The sequence below is a fragment of the Toxorhynchites rutilus genome, chromosome 3 (genome assembly GCF_029784135.1).
Source record: "Toxorhynchites rutilus septentrionalis strain SRP chromosome 3, ASM2978413v1, whole genome shotgun sequence".
NCBI lineage: Eukaryota > Metazoa > Arthropoda > Insecta > Diptera > Culicidae > Toxorhynchites > Toxorhynchites rutilus.
The window spans coordinates 195355949-195372342 of NC_073746.1; the positions used below are offsets into that span (position 1 = coordinate 195355949).

General features: G+C 23.2%; 2 pseudogenes; one reads left to right on the plus strand and one right to left on the minus strand.

The window, feature by feature from the left end:
* Nucleotides 1-1395: 1395 nt before the first annotated feature.
* LOC129779116 (cytochrome b-like) lies at nucleotides 1396-2749 on the minus strand (annotated as a pseudogene).
* A 2359-nt stretch (nucleotides 2750-5108) lies between these two features.
* LOC129779537 (NADH-ubiquinone oxidoreductase chain 5-like) lies at nucleotides 5109-6422 on the plus strand (annotated as a pseudogene).
* The last annotated feature ends 9972 nt before the right edge of the window (nucleotides 6423-16394 follow it).

The window sequence follows — 16394 nt, forward strand, 5'->3', positions numbered from 1 at the left end:
GTGAGGGGCTGCCAACCCTTCATGCTGGGAACATCGTGGAGGAAATGTGTCGTGACGAGGGCACCTGGAACGCAGTAAACAGTGCAATCGTACATATCATGTCAGAGCTACAGCGGAAGTGGAGGACCGACCAGCATGCGGATAACGCCTGACCATAAGAGATGAATAATCGAGACGGCTGTAGTACCGGATAGTCCCCCCCCGAGAGCCGCCGTGACGGAGTGCGCGTCATGTTGGAGGGCACTACCTAATCGGCGCTCCGCTGGGAAGAGAAATCCTGCGAGGGTGACTGTGACGGGGCGCGCGTCAAGTTGGAGGGCGCTTCCTGATCGGTGCACGTCTCGACAGGTAACCGGATACTGCCACGGAGAAGAGCAAAAATGCCTGCCTGGCAACGCCTGATCGTGGCCTGGATGGAGAAACACTGCGAACGTTTCAAGGAGCGAGCATCAAGGATGAAACCATGATCAAAATGGTGCATACCCCACAAGAGTAGCTGTGACGGAGTGCGCGTCATGTTGGAGGGCACTACCTAATCGGCGCTCCGCTGGGAGAGAAATCCTGCGAGGGTGACTGTGACGGGGCGCGCGTCAAGTTGGAGGGCGCTTCCTAATCGGTGCACGTCTCGACAGGTAACCGGATACTGCCGCGGAGAACAGCAAAAATGCCTGCCTGGCAACGCCTGATCGTGGCCTGGATGGAGAAACACCGCGAAGGATGAAGCCGTGATCAAAATGGTGTATACCCCACGAGAGTAGCTGTGACGGAGTGCGCGTCATGTAGGAGGGCACTACCTAATCGGCACTCCGCTGGGAAGAGAAATCCGGCGAGGGTGATTGTGACGGGGCGCGCGTCAAGTTGGAGGGCGCTTCCTAATCGGTGCACGTCTGGACAGGTGAGAAATCCCGCGAGGGTGACTGTGACGGGTTGCGCGTCAAGTTGGAGGGCAATTCCTAATCGGTACACGTCTCGACGGGTAAATGGATGCCTGCGAAGAGGACATAAGCGCAGTGGAATGAAAAGCGAATAGAGAGAAAAAATGTTGAGAAAAAGGGAAGGACAACGCTAGTCAGCGTTGAAAACTCGAAGAGTGCATGAGCACAGCCGCCCCCTGAAGTAGTCGCCTAGATGTGGTCCCAGGGGGAATAAGGCAACGAGTAGAGGGCTTGGATTTTGTGGGTGCGATCCCCACTCGACGTCTGGGTTAACCCTTCCCAGATAAGGCTGGTAGAGCGTTCCTCACCTCTATAAAAAAAAAAAAAAAATAAAAATATTTTTTTTTATTGGGGTAAAAATTTTTTTTTTCTTTATAATGAATGATTTTTAGTATAAAATTAATAGAAGAGTTTACTTCTTTCTTATGTTTTCAAAACATATGCTGTAAAAGCTTATTAATTAATTTAAAAGGTTATCTCAGTATTTTGATAAAAGGGGATTAATAATAAAATATAAAAAATATAAAACTGTTAAAATTTGTCCTGTTATAATATAAGGGATTTCTACGGGTCGTGCTCCAATTCAAGTTAATAGGCATGTAATAGATGTTATTCTTCAAAATAGAATTTGGTTAAGAGGATAAAATTGAAGTCCTTGAAATTTACTTATATGAGTAAAAGGTAAAATTATTAAAATGGCAATTGATATAACTAAAGCAATTACTCCTCCTAATTTATTAAGAATTGATCGTAAAATTGCATAAGCAAATAAAAATATCATTCAGGTTGAATATGAACAGGGGTTACTAATGGATTAGCTGGAATAAAATTTTCTGGGTCTATTAATAAATAATTAAATTTTCAAATAAAAGTGATTAAAATTCAAATAAAGATAATAAATCCTGCTATATCTTTATAAATAAAATATGGGTGAAATGGAATTTCATCAATATTTCTATTTAATCCTAATAAAAGGTGAATTATTGTTAAAGCTAAAATAATAAAAGGTAAAATAAAATGAAAAGTAAAAAATCGAGTTAAAGTTGCGTTATCAATTGCGAATCCTCCTCAAATTCATTGAACTAAATCATTTCCTAAATAAGGAATAGCTGATAAAAGATTTGTAATAACAGTTGCTCCTCAAAAAGATATTTGTCCTCAAGGTAAAACATATCCTAAAAATCCAGTTGCTATTGTTATAAATAATATAATTACTCCTACTATTCATGTAGGAATATAAAGAAATGAATTATAATAAATACCTCGTCCTACATGAGTAAATAAACATGCAAAAAAAATGAAGCTCCGTTTGCGTGACAAATTCGGAGTAGTCATCCATTATTAACATCTCGATAAATATGATTTACACTATTAAAAGCAGTTTCAATATCTGCTGTATAATGTATAGCTAAAAAAAGACCTGTTAAAACTTGAATTATTAAACAAAGCCCTAAAAGAGATCCGAAATTTCATCAAATTGAAATATTAGAGGGGGCAGGTAAATCAATTAGTGCATTATTTATAATTTTAAATAAAGGGTGGGTATTTCGAATTGGTTTATTCATTAATTTCATAAATAATTTTGTTAATTAAGTTAATGGACGTAAAGGTCCATAATTTTTTATAGAGATTTTTACTGTAACTAATAATGTTAAAAATAAATAATTAATTAAAAGTAAAGTAATTAAATTTGTAGGAAAACTATATATTTTATTTAAAGATAAAATATTTTCTATATATAAAGATTTAAAATTTGATAATAAATTTATTTCGTAATTATTAATAAATGTTTCAATTATTATTTTATCTATAAAAAAAAATTATTAAAAAGATAATTAGTATAAAATATAGAATAATTGATAATTTTATTGAAAAAGAAAATATTTCATTTGATGAAAGAGAGGTTACATAAATAAATAGAACTAATATTCCTCCTATAAAAATTAAAAATAAAATATAAGCATATCAAAATGTTTGGATATAAATTCCTGAAATTATACAAATTAAAAATGTTTGAATTAAAAGAATTAATCCTATAGTTAAAGGGTGATTAATTTGTGTGAAAATTAATCTAATTATAAGAGATGAGAAAATAAAAGTTATAAAAATATCAAGAAATAGTTTATAAAAAATATTAATTTTGGGAATTAATGAAAAAGAATTTTCTTTTTTCTTGATGTTTTAAAAAAAAATTTTATTTTTAGTTTACAAGACTAAGGTTTTGATTAAACTATTAAAACTAAATTAATGGTAAATTTATTTTTATTATTTATTATAGTAATATTTATAATTGGATGTTTAGTATTTATTTCTAGACGAAAGCATTTATTATGTATGTTATTGGCATTAGAATTTATGGTTTTAATATTATTTATAATATTTTTTTTTTTAATTATATAGAAAATGAAAAGTATTTTAGAATATTTTTTTTAACTTTTTGTGTTTGTGAGGGGGTATTAGGGTTATCTATTTTAGTTTCTATAGTTCGAACTCATGGGAATGATTATTTTCAAAGATTTTCAATTTTACAATGTTAAAATTTATTTTTTTTATTATTTGTTTATTATTATTATATAAAAAAAATTATTGAATGGTTCAATGTTTATTATTTTTAGGGAGATTTATATTTATATTAAAAATTGTAATAATAAATTATTTTTGTGATATTTCTTATTATTTTGGATTAGATTTAATTTCTTATGGTTTAATTATATTGAGATTTTGGATTTGTGCCTTAATATTAATAGCTAGAGAAATAATTTATCGTGTTTTTAATTATAGAAAATTATTTATTTTTATAATTTTATTGTTATTATTGATATTAGTATTTACTTTTAGTTCATTAAGAATATTTATATTTTATTTATTTTTTGAGAGAAGATTAATTCCTACATTATTTTTGATTTTAGGATGAGGTTATCAGCCAGAGCGTTTACAAGCAGGAATTTATTTATTATTTTATACTTTATTAGCTTCTTTACCTTTATTAATTGGAATTTTTTTTGTTAAAAATGATTTAAATACTATAAATTTGATTATATTAAATTATTTAAAATATTATAATTTAAAATTTTTATATTTATGTATAATTTTTGCTTTTTTAGTAAAAATACCAATATTTTTAGTTCATTTATGATTACCAAAAGCTCATGTTGAAGCTCCTATTTCTGGTTCTATAATTTTAGCTGGTGTTTTACTAAAATTAGGAGGTTATGGATTATTACGTGTTTTTTCATTTTTACAAATTTTAGGTATAAAATTTAATTATTGATGAATTAGAATTAGTTTAATAGGGGGTGTGTTAGTAAGATTAATTTGTTTACGTCAAATGGATTTAAAGGCATTAATTGCTTATTCTTCTGTAGCTCATATAGGGATTGTTTTAAGAGGTTTAATAACTATAACTTATTGAGGATTAAGAGGATCATATACTTTAATAATTGCTCATGGTTTATGTTCTTCTGGATTATTTTGTTTAGCAAATATTTCTTATGAACGAATAAATAGACGAAGTTTATTAATTAATAAGGGGATATTAAATTTTATACCTAGAATAGTTTTATGATGATTTTTATTATGTGCTGGGAATATGGCGGCTCCTCCAACATTAAATTTATTAGGGGAAATTAGTTTAATAAATAGAATTGTAAGATGATCTTGATTAACTATAATTGGTTTAAGATTATTATCTTTTTTTAGAGCGGCCTATACTCTTTATTTATTTTCATATAGTCAACATGGTAAAATTTATTCTGGGGTTAATTTTTTTTCTTTTGGGACAAGTCGAGAGTATTTATTATTAATATTACATTGATTACCTTTAAATTTTTTAATTTTAAAAAGTGATATTTGTATATTATGAATTTAATTTAAATAGTTTAAAAAAAATATTGATTTGTGGTGTCAATGATATGAATTTTCATTTTAAATCGTGAATTCTTTAATTAATTATTGTAAGGTTAGATTTTATTTTTTAATTTTTATTAGATTTAATTTTTTTATATTTAGTTTAAATTTTTTATTGAATGATTTAATTTATTTTATTGAATGAGAAATTATTTCTTTATATTCGACTTCAATTGTTATGACTTTTTTATTGGATTGAATAAGATTGATATTTATATCTTTTGTATTATTAATTTCTTCTTTAGTAATTTTATATAGAGATGATTATATATCTAGAGATTTTAATAAAAATCGATTTATTTTATTAGTTTTAATATTTGTTATATCAATGATAATATTAATTATTAGTCCTAATTTAATTAGAATTTTATTAGGATGAGATGGGTTAGGATTAGTTTCTTATTGTTTAGTAATTTATTTTCAAAATGTAAAATCTTATAATGCTGGGATGTTAACAGCTTTATCAAATCGAATTGGTGATGTAGCTTTATTATTAGCTATTGCTTGGATATTAAATTATGGAAGTTGAAATTATATTTTTTATTTAGAAATTAATAAGGAAAATTTTGAAATATTTATAATTGGAGGGTTGGTGATATTAGCAGCTATAACTAAAAGAGCTCAAATTCCTTTTTCTTCTTGATTACCTGCTGCTATAGCAGCTCCTACTCCTGTTTCTGCTTTAGTTCATTCTTCAACTTTAGTAACTGCAGGGGTTTATTTATTGATTCGTTTTAATATTTTATTAGTAGATTCATTATTTGGTCAAATTTTATTATTAATTTCAGGATTAACGATATTTATAGCTGGATTAGGGGCTAATTTTGAGTATGATTTAAAAAAAAATATTGCTTTATCTACTTTAAGACAATTAGGATTAATAATAAGAATTTTATCTATTGGAGAATTTAAATTAGCATTTTTTCATCTTTTAACTCATGCTTTATTTAAGGCATTATTATTTATATGTGCAGGAGTAATTATTCATAATATAAAAAATATACAAGATATTCGCTATATAGGAGGGTTGTTTATAAGAATACCTTTAGTTTGTAGATGTTTTAATATTGCTAATTTAGCTTTGTGTGGAATGCCTTTTTTGGCTGGATTTTATTCAAAGGATTTAATCTTAGAAGTTGTTATACTTTCTTATATAAATTTTTTTTCTTTTTTTCTTTTTTTTCAACTGGGTTAACGGTTTGTTATTCTTTTCGATTAGTTTATTATTCTATAACAGGGGATTTTAAAAATATAGTTTTAAATATATTAAATGATAAGAGATGAATTATAAATTTTAGAATTTTTTTTTTAATAATTATAGCTATTATTGGAGGAAGTTTTCTTAGATGATTAATATTTTTTAATCCAGAGATAATTAATCTACCTAAAATGATAAAATTTTTAACATTAATGGTTTGTGTTTTAGGGGGTTTGATAGGTTATTTATTAAATTATGAAAATTTATTTAGTAATAATAAATCTTTTATATTTTATAAATTTAGAAGATTTATTGGGATAATATGATTTATGCCATATATTTCGACTTTAATTATTATTAAATTGCCATTAAAAATAGGATTATTTTCATATAAAAGATTTGATCAAGGTTGAAGAGAATATTTTGGTGGACATATATTATATTATCAAATAAAAAAGTATTCTTTATATATTCAAGAGTTTCAAAATAATAATTTGAAAATTTATTTAATAAGATATTTTATTTGAATTGTAATTTTATTATTAATAATATTTTTAAATTAATTTAAATAGCTTATATTTAGAGTGTAACATTGAAGTTGTTAAGGAAATTATTTTAATTTTTAAATATTGAAAATATTTATAAATAAAGTTTATTAATTTTACATTGAAAATGTAATGTTTTTTTTAAACTATATAAATAAATATTAATAGAAATATGGTGATCAAGAAAAAGCTGCTAACTTTTATCTTTAATGGTTTAATTCCATTTATATTTCTTAATTGGAATTTAAAATTCATTAATATTATTAACAGTAATATACCTCTTTTTGGTTTCAATTAATTTAAGATAAATTGATTGAATCAATATTTTTTAAGTGCAAGTTAAATGTTATAATTAACTATTATCCTATTTATTTATTTTTTAAAAATATGGGTGTAATTCACCTAAGATTAGGCCGAAACTAATTGCAATATATCGCTTCATATTTGGTTGAGATTTAATTATTTCATTCTAATGCTCCTTGGTTTCATTCGTGGTATAATCCAATTAATAGAATAAAAATAAAGAAAAGGCTAGTAATTGTTCAATTTATTAAATTTGATGATTTAAAAATTAAGATTATCGGGAGAAGAAGAGCAATTTCTACATCAAAAATTAAGAAAATAATTGCAATTAAGAAAAATCGAAGAGAGAAGGGTAAACGAGAATAATTTATAGGGTCAAATCCACATTCAAAAGGGGAAGATTTTTCACGATCAGTAATGGTTTTTTTAGATAAAAAGGTTGCTATTATTATTATAATAATAGAAATAGTTAAAATAATTAGACTTATAATAGTAAGTGTTAAAATTATTTATACTAAAATTATTTAGTCCTAATGATTGGAAGTCATTTATACATACATATACTTTATAAATTAACCTCCTCATCAGTAAATTGAAATATATAAAAATAATCAAACTACATCTACAAAGTGTCAATATCATGCTGCTGCTTCAAATCCAAAATGGTGATTTTTTGAAAAATGATGATTAATATGACGTAAAAAACAAATTAATAAAAAAGAAGTTCCAATTAAAACATGAAGTCCGTGGAATCCTGTTGATATGAAAGATGTTGAGCCATAAACATTATCTGCAATAGTAAATGGGGCTTCTATATATTCATATCCTTGTAAAATTGAGAAATAAATTCCTAAAAGTCCTGTAAAGAATAATCTTTGAATTGTTTGAGTATGATTATTTTCTATTAATCTATGATGAGCTCAAGTTACAGTAATTCCTGATGCTAATAGAATAGCTGTATTTAATAAAGGAATTTGAAAAGGATTAAATGGATGGATTCCGATAGGAGGTCATATTATTCCTAGTTCAATTGTAGGAGATAATCTTCTATGAAAAAATGCTCAAAAAAATGAAACAAAAAAGAAAATTTCAGAGATAATAAAAAGAATTATTCCTCATCGAAGACCTAAGGTTACATTGAAAGTATGAAGTCCTTGGAAAGTACTTTCTCGAGAAATATCTCGTCATCATTGATATATAATTAATAGGGTAATAATATTTCCTAAAATAAATAAATTATTATTATATTGATGGAATCATTGAACTAATCCTGTAGTTATTGTTATTGCTCTAATTGCTCCTAATAAAGGTCATGGACTATAGTCTACTAAATGAAAGGGATGATTTATTTTTGTTGACATTAATTTACTTCTCTAGAATATAAAGTACTTAAAACTGAAAATACATAAGATTGAATAATAGCGACTGCTGATTCAAGTAATAATAAAGCAATTTGAACAATTAAAATAATTCCTATAATAATGTAAGATGTAGATATAGGTCCAGTATTTCCTGAAAGGGTTAAAAGTAAATGACCAGCAATTATATTTGCGGTTAATCGAATGGCTAAAGTTCCTGGACGAATTACATTTCTAATTGTTTCAATACATACTATAAAAGGTATTAGGATTGCGGGGGTTCCTTGAGGAACTAAATGAGCAAATATATGTTGTGTGTGAGTTGTTCATCCATAAATTATAATTCTTAATCATAAAGGAAAAGCTAAGGTTAAAGTTAATGTCAAATGACTAGTTCTTGTAAAGATATAAGGAAAAAGTCCTAAAAAATTATTAAATATAATTAAAGAAAATAAAGAAATAAATATTAAAGTTCTTTTATTATTATTAGTTGGACCTAAAAGAGTTTTAAATTCTTTATGTAAAGTTAATAAAATATTATTTCAAATAATTTGGAATCGATTAGGGATTAATCAATAAGAAGATGGAATAATTAATAAACCTAAAAAAGTTCTTATTCAATTTAAGGATATATTAAAAATTGTTGTTGAAGGGTCAAATACTGAAAATAGATTAGTTATCATTTTCAATTTAATTTAGATTGTTTAATATTTAATAGTTGGGGGGTTGAATTTAAAGAATAAAAAAAGCAATAATAATTTTTAATATTAAAAATTATTAAAGTAAATGAAAAAATAAAGAATAAAGTTAACCATCTTAATGGAGATATTTGAGGAATTAAAAAATATTAAATTATTAATATTTTTAGTTTGACAAACTAAGGTTTTGATTAAACTAATTTTTTTGAGAGAAATGTTAATATCATTAGAAGTAATTGCTAATTTACTATAATATGATTTAAGAGATCATTACTTGCTTTCAGTCATCTAATGAATTGATTTGAGATGAAATTCATTTAATAAAGAAATTTATTGGGATTCTTTCAATAACAATTGGTATAAAGCTATGGTTTGCTCCACAAATTTCTGAACATTGTCCAAAAAATAATCCAGGTTGATTAATTAAGAAATTAGTTTGATTTAATCGTCCTGGAGTTGCGTCAATTTTTACACCTAGGGCTGGGATTGTTCATGAATGAAGAACATCTGTAGCTGTTACTAAAATTCGAATTTGATTATTAAAAGGTAAAATAATTCGATTATCTACATCTAATAGGCGGAATCCATCTATATTAAGTTCATTGGTAGGAGTTATATAAGAATCAAATTCTAAATTAGTAAAATTTGAATATTCATATCTTCAATATCATTGATGTCCAATAGTTTTTAGAGTAATTAAAGGATTATTAATTTCATCTATTAAATATAAAAGACGAAGAGAGGGAAAGGCAATAAATATAAGAATAATTGCAGGTAAAATTGTTCAAATAATTTCAATTGTTTGACCATGAAGAAGATATCGATTGGTAAATTTATTAAAAAATAATATAATTATAATATAAGCAATTAATGTTGTAATTATAATTAAAATTAAAATAGTATGATCATGAAAAAAGTTTAATTGTTCTATTAAAGGAGAAATTCTATTTTGTAATCCTAAATTAGATCATGTTGCCATTTTCTAATAAAAGAAAAAATCTTTATATATGAAGCTTAAATTCATTGCACTATTCTGCCATATTAGAAATTTGATGATAAAATAGGAAGTTCTGAATATGTGTGTTCTATAGGAGGTATAGAATGATATCATTCAATTGAAGAAGAAAGTTGTATGGGGAATGAAGGAGTTCGTTTAGTAATTATACTTTCTCAAATAATAAATAGGAAAAATAAAATAGCAATTAATGAGATAGAACTACCTAAAGAAGAAATAATATTTCATGTTAAATAACTATCTGGAAAATCTGAATAACGACGGGGTATACCTGCTAATCCTAAAAAATGTTGAGGAAAAAATGTTAAATTTACTCCAATAAATATAATTATAAATTGAATTTTTAATCATAAGGGGTTTATAATTAATCCTGTTAATGAAGGGTATCAATGAATAAATCCTGCTATAATTGCAAATACTGCTCCTATAGAGAGAACATAATGAAAATGAGCTACTACATAATAAGTATCATGAAGAATAATATCAATTGAAGAATTTGCTAAAATTACACCTGTTAATCCTCCTACAGTAAATAAAAAAACAAATCCTAATGATCATAATAATGTAGGATTATAATTTAATTGAGTACCATGAAGAGTGGCTAATCAACTAAAAATTTTAATTCCTGTAGGAACTGCAATAATTATAGTAGCTGAAGTAAAGTAAGCTCGAGTATCAACATCTATACCAACTGTAAATATATGATGAGCTCATACAATAAATCCTAAAAGTCCAATAGCTAATATAGCATAAATTATTCCTAAAGTCCCAAATGTTTCCTTTTTACCTCTTTCTTGAGTAATAATATGAGAAATTATTCCAAATCCTGGAAGAATTAAAATATATACTTCTGGATGTCCAAAAAATCAAAATAAGTGTTGATAAAGAATTGGATCACCTCCTCCAATTGGGTCGAAAAATGAAGTATTTAAATTACGATCTGTAAGAAGTACAGTAATAGCTCCTGCTAATACTGGTAAAGATAAAAGAAGAAGAATTGCTGTAATAATTACTGATCATACAAATAAGGGTATTCGATCTAAAGAAATTCCTTCAGGTCGTATGTTAATAATAGTGGTAATAAAATTAATAGCTCCTAAAATTGAAGAAATTCCTGCTAAATGAAGAGAAAAAATTGTTAAATCAACTGATGATCCATTATGAGCAATATTAGATGAAAGAGGGGGATAAACTGTTCAACCAGTTCCTGATCCATTTTCAACTATTCTGCTTGAGAGTAATAAGGTAATAGATGGAGGAAGAAGTCAAAATCTTATATTATTTATTCGTGGGAATGCTATATCAGGAGCTCCTAGTATTAAAGGTACTAATCAATTACCAAATCCTCCAATTATAATAGGTATTACTATGAAAAAAAATATTACAAATGCATGGGCGGTTACAATTACATTATAAATTTGATCATTACCAATAAATATTCCTGGTTGTCTTAGTTCTAAACGAATTAAAATTCTTATTGATGTTCCAATTATCCCTGCTCATGCTCCAAAAATAAAATATAAAGTTCCAATATCTTTATGATTTGTAGAAAATAGCCATTGTCGCGATTGAATGGCTGAAATTTAGGCAATAAATTGTAAATTTATTTATAAGAATATTTTCTTTTTAATCAAACTTTATAGTCAATAATGATATTAGATTGCAATTCTGAAGGAATAAGGAATAATTATTAAAGTTTAAGAATTAAAAGATTTTACAAGTATTTTTAGCTTTGAAAACTAATAGTTTTATTAACTTAAACTCTTTATAAGATTAAATAAAATGAGAAAATTATTATTAATCCTATAATAGAGGTAAAATTTATAAATAAAATTAGAAGAGAATTGTTATTAAAATTTTTTATAATTCATGAATTTTTATAGAAATTTAATATATAAATTCTATATGATATTCGTAAATAATAAAATAATGTAATTAAAGTTATACAAATTGCTATAAATATTAAAAAATAATGATTTATTTTTGTTAAATTTTCAATAATTATTCATTCAGGGAAGAATCCTAAAAATGGAGGGAGTCCTCCTAAAGATAATAAATTAATGAAAATTATAAATTTAATAATTGGGTTTATTAATGAAAAGTATTAAATTTGATTAAAATAATATAATTTAAAATTATTGAAAATTAAAATAATAGAAGATGATAGGAAAGAATATAAAAAAAAGTATATTAGTCATAAATATTCATTATATATTATTGCTATTAATATTCATCTTAAATGATTAATTGAAGAAAATGCTATTAATTTTCGTAAGGAGGTTTGATTTAATCCTCCTAATGCTCCAATAATTATAGAAAATAAAATAAAAATGAATAATAAATTATAATTTGAATTATAAGAAATTATTATTAAGGGGGCAATTTTTTGTCATGTTATTAAAATTAAATTATTAATTCAATTTAATCCTTCTATTACTTCAGGGAATCAAAAGTGGAAGGGGGCAATTCCTCTTTTTAATGCTAAAGTTGAATAAATTATTAAATGAATAACGTTATTTTTAATAATTAAGTTAAAATTGAATAATAATAATAATAAAATTGAAAATAATAAAATAGAAGAAGCATAAGCTTGAATCAAAAAATATTTTAGACTTCTTTCGGATATTAATATATTTTTTTTATTTTCATTTATTAGGGGAATAAATGAAAGTAAATTAATTTCTAATCCTATTCAAACTCCTAATCAAGAGTTTGAAGAAATTGTTAATAAAGTTCCAAAAATTAATGTTATTATAAAAATATTATTTGAAAATTTTTTAATTAAAAAGAAAAGGATTATAACCTTTATAAATGGGGTATGAGCCCAGTAGCTTAATTTAGCTTATCTTTTTAAATATAATTGAATTATATAAATATATTTTAGTGCATGATGCACAAAAATTTTTGAAATTTTTAGAAATAGTTTAATTCTATTAAATATAATGAATAAAAATATTAAATTTTTATAATTTACCCTATCAAGGTAATCCTTTTATCAGGCAATTCATTTTTATTTTTTTTTCTATTATTATAAGTAAAAAAAAAATAACATGATTAAGATTTAATTTTGAAAGGCATTTAAAATAAAGTTTATAAATGTTTATTTTTAAAATTTTTAATTTAAATTTAATTTAAATAATTATTTTTAGAATTAATTATATATATATATATATATATATATATATATATATATATATATATATATATATATATATATATATATATATATATATATTATATAAATGTTTAATATATATATATATATATAAATGTATTATATAAATTAATAAAATATTTAATAATATAGTCATCTATTATATATATATATATTTAGATCTATTAATAAATATATTATATATATAAATTAAGAGAATTAATTAATAAAGATTATATTATCGTTAGTGTATTATTTATATGCCTATTCGGCCTATATTTACAGAGAAAAAAAAGATCTATATACATATAAATAATTTATATATAAATATATTCATTGTATTTTATTTATTTATATTATATTAAATTATTTATATTAAATAAATAAACATAATTAATTTATATAATTATAAATATATATATATTATAAATAATTTATATAAAGGGAGTATAAAAAATATTTAATTAATAAAATATATAATTTAATATTAAATAATTATATATAAATATAAAATTTTAAATATAAAATAAAATTATTAATATTGGTTGCGCGTCGAGGAAAGAATTGAGTCAAGTTGTTTTTATTAGTTTAATTTGTTTGTTTGATTATGATGAATATATTATTAAATTAATTATTTTTTTTTATAAATTAATTGAAAAATTTTATTAGTTAAAATATTTTTTTTATTTAGGGGGTGTAAAAATTTTTGACACTTGGAAAGAATTGAGCTAAGTTGTTTTTATTAGTTTAATTTGTTTGTTTGATTATGATGAATATATTATTAAATTAATTATTTTTTTTATAAATTAATTGAAAAATTTTATTAGTTAAAATATTTTTATATTTAGGGGGTGTAAAAATTGTTGACACTTGGAAAGAATTGAGCTAAGTTGTTTTTATTAGTTTAATTTGTTTGTTTGATTATGATGAATATATTATTAAATTAATTATTTTTTTTTTATAAATTAATTGAAAAATTTTATTAGTTAAAATATTTTTATATTTAGGGGGTGTAAAAATTTTTGACACTTGGAAAGAATTGAGGTAAGTTGTTTTTATTAGTTTAATTTGTTTGTTTGATTATGATGAATATATTATTAAATTAATTATTTTTTTTATAAATTAATTGAAAAATTTTATAAGTTAAAATATTTTTATATTTAGGGGGTGTAAAAATTTTTGACACGTGGAAAGAATTGAGCTAAGTTGTTTTTATTAGTTTAATTTGTTTGTTTGATTATGATGAATATATTATTAAATTAATTATTTTTTTTTTATAAATGATTTATTTGAATATTTTAAATATAATATGTAAATAATTTTATTATGGTTAAATTTTTTACTATTATTTTATTTTACATGTAAATTTTTGTGCGAAATTATTTAATTTTTAAAAAATTAATTAGTTTTATTTATTCTCAGTAATTAATATTAAAGAAAAAAAGAAATTTTGTATTAGTAATAATTTTTAATATTGGTAAAATTTGTGCCAGCTACCGCGGTTATACAAATAATATAAGTAAAAATTTTTAATATTAGTTAAATTGTTTATTTATAATATAAAAATTAATTTATTAGGTGAAATTATTAAATTATTGTTATTGTTATTTGAAAAATAAATTTAAGCTGTAAACTTTTTGTAATAAACTAGGATTAGATACCCTATTATTAAAAATAAATAATAAAATATTAAAGTAGTATTAGTTATATTCTTGAAATTTAAAAAATTTGGCGGTAATTTAGTCTATTCAGAGGAATCTGTCCTGTAATTGATAATCCACATTGAACCTTACTTAAATTAATTTAATTTGTATATCGTCGTCATCAGAATATATTATAAGATAAAATTTTCATAATTTAAAATTAATAAAAAATGTCAGATCAAGGTGCAGTTTATATTTAAGTAGAGATGGATTACAATAAATTTATTTATATGGATAAAATTTTGAAATTAAATTTTTGAAAGTGGATTTGATAGTATTATAAAAAAGATTATTTATAAGATTTTAGCTCTAAATTATGTACATATCGCCCATCGTTCTTATAATTAAAATAAGATAAGTTGTAACATAGTAGATGTACTGGAAAGTGTATCTAGAAAGTCAATTTAAAGCTTAATTAGTAAAGTATTTCATTTACATTGAAAAGAAATTTGTGCAATTCAATTTAAATTGAATAAATTTTATTTATTAATTTTATTTATTTTTTATATTATTTAAATAAAATTAATTAAAAATAATTTTATAATTTAAAGTTTTAGTATTATTTAAATAAATAATAATTTTTATTATAGTTTATTAGTATTGTAAAAGAAGATTGAAATAAATTGAAAAATTTTTATTTTAAAAGAAAATTTAATTTATTGTACCTTGTGTATCAGGGTTTATTAATTAATTAATTATTATATTAATTTTTCTCGAATTTTAAAGATTTAAATTTATAAAAAAGTTAATGTGGAATAATTATTTTTAATATAAATTTAGAAATGAAATGTTAATCGTTTTAAAATATATCTAGTTTTTTAAGAAATAAATTTAATTCAGATTTATTAATTAAATATTTAATTAGATAATTATTTAATTTAATAAAATTAATATTTTAAGGGATTAGCTTTAAAATAAAATTTTAAATTTTAATTAAGTAAATAAATAAATATAGGCTTAAAAATAGTCATTATTAGTAAGTATGTTCTAATTTATTTTATAATCATATTATTTATTTTAAAATTAAGTTATTTATTAAAATATAAATTTTAATAAAGAAAGTTTATTAATTATGATAAAATTAGTATATAAATTTATATAAATTATTTATAAATGAGAGGTTTATATAAGGAATTCGGCAATAAATATATATTTACCTGTTTATCAAAAACATGTCTTTTTGAAATTAATTTAAAGTCTAACCTGCCCACTGAATATTATTAAAGGGCCGCAGTATTTTGACTGTGCGAAGGTAGCATAATCAATAGTCTTTTAATTGGAGGCTTGTATGAATGGTTGGATAAGATATATACTGTCTTATATAATTTTTTTTAGAATTTAATTTTTTAATTAAAAAGTTAAGATAAAATTAAAAGAAGAGAAGACCCTATAGATCTTTATTTTTATATTTTATAATTTTTTAAGGATTATTTTAATTATAATTTTATTAAAAATTTTACTGGGGTGGTATAAAAATTTAATTAACTTTTAATTGTATTATACATTAATATATGAATAATTGATCCAATAATATTGATTAAAAATTTAAGTTACCTTAGGGATAACAGCGTAATTTTTT